The sequence below is a fragment of the Pyrus communis genome, chromosome 9 (genome assembly GCF_963583255.1).
Source record: "Pyrus communis chromosome 9, drPyrComm1.1, whole genome shotgun sequence".
NCBI lineage: Eukaryota > Viridiplantae > Streptophyta > Magnoliopsida > Rosales > Rosaceae > Pyrus > Pyrus communis.
This window is the reverse complement of record NC_084811.1, coordinates 20660328-20662474: the sequence shown is the minus strand read 5'-3', so window position 1 is coordinate 20662474 and position 2147 is coordinate 20660328.

Sequence of the window (2147 nt, the reverse complement as noted above, 5' to 3'; positions counted from 1 at the left end):
ACAACATTTGAAAGTAGTAACATGCCTTAGAGAATTCACTCAATTCCTCACTGGATATACTCTCTATTTTCACATAGATTTTCTGATTACACTCCCTATACTAAGTATATGCGAGAAGATTGATGTAAACATATAGACTAGCACTCACATATGTTATAATAAAGAAGGCACTTTTTGAAATTATTAATACAAACATGTATATGATCTCATGAATAGAATGCTACTACTTAGAAGTGAGAATTAGGGATTTCATATGCTCGTACCAATTTCAAACTCCACATATTGAAACACATAACAACCAAGATAAAAGTCTAAGGGTTGTAATAGGGCTAAGGTATTGGCTAACAAAGAAAGGTTAAGGATAAACAAAAGTTCTTAAAGTGATAGTAAGCAGAGTAATGAAATCAACACTTAGAATTTAACTTTTGATTGCAGCACCCAACATTAACCACAAATGGGAGTTTCGTACAAATTTAGGGTCAGATTCACATTTTTGGACCCTTCTTCAGCAACCAACACTTATGAACTCATTCTCACTTCTTTTCAACCTCTTTTTTTCTTTTCTCAACTTTTCTCAACTTCTTTTTTTCTTTTTTTTTTTCAACGTTTTCCTTCTTCTTTTTTTCTGTTTCTTTTTCTTTTCTTTGAAACATACACATTACTTCATTGGATTCAAAAGAACAAATTCTTCCCCCACACTTGTTTTTTCTGCAAATCTTCCCAATAAGTCATGCTTCACTATTATTTAAGAATAAGGGTATGGATATTCCTATGCTAGGCTAGATAGGGATAATGCAAGCTAACAAAGACAATAGGCTAAATAAGGCTCAAAGGGGTTAAACCTACAATATATATGCAAGGGATAAGGCTTTTTGGCTTTGGTGGTAACTAAACACCTTCATCTAGTTTTTGTTATGCAATCAATTTTATGCTTTAAATGAAACGGGTATGAGTTCTAGTATTTGGAACTAAAATGATGAAAAAACATTCTAAGTAGCAACCAAACACAGAAATAATGAAATCATGCAACGACTATAGAAAACAAGAATATCACAGATTAATAACTCTCCAAACAAATAATAGGCTCAAGTCTCACAGGGTTGTAGCGTTAGTTTGACTTTCTTCCTTCAAGCATGTTACAAAAATTGATTTTTTTTTTCTTTGTGATTACATGTGAATTCGTAAATGATACAAATCCTCATAATCGTGTTGGAAGGTAACCTAAGACACACACAAGCAACAAAAACAACTCTTTTTTGGTATTTTCTCAAGCTTTTTCGAATTTCTTTTTTTTTTTTTTTTTTTTTATGACACACAGTAAAACACTTTAAAATAGTGAATAACAATATTAGTAGTGATAGGTGGTGAATTCAAAAATAAGTCATGAAAAACAATATGTTTACTACCCCTCCCCCCAACTTAAAGCTAACATTGTCCTCAATGTTTCAAAAATAAACTTAAACAAGAAAGCAATAAAAGATAACTAGCTAACAAGACAATCATGGCAAAGTAAAAACAATAAAGAGAAGGGTAAAAGAGAGCAAATTTAGTTGTAGAAGGTGAAAATTCCAATGTTTCTTTGTTTGAATACATGGGTTGCCTCCTAAGAAGCGCTTGCTTTAACGTCTTCCAGCTGGACGATACCTCCATCTAAGCTTCTCTAGGGCCAACGGCATGGAGGGGTACATCCTCCATGACATGCTGCTTAAAACTTCCATGCATTGGATCTATGAACGGAAGGGGATAGTGATCCTTCCTGATTGTGGCGTTGAGCTTCCTAAAGTCAATGTAAACTCTCCCACCAACTTGGATTCGATTGGGCACCTGAACCAAAGAAGGTAACAACGTATTAGTTGAAATGAGAATTGGAATTAGAATAGGTGGCTCACCGATGTACTTCGATGAAGACTCAAAAGTAGCAGCACTATCAACAATTTCAGAGGTGGTGCTATCGGCCTTGGGTACTTTGAGGACAATGACTTGTCCCATGTGATCCACTCCAATTCCCTTTTCAATGGTGGTTCTAAATAAATCATTCTTGATAGCTGTTGAACGTTCCTGCCTTATATTTTCAATCACTTTAATGGCAAAGCAAGAATGAACATCATTAGGATACTTAACAGATTCAGAAACATTAAAATTAATCA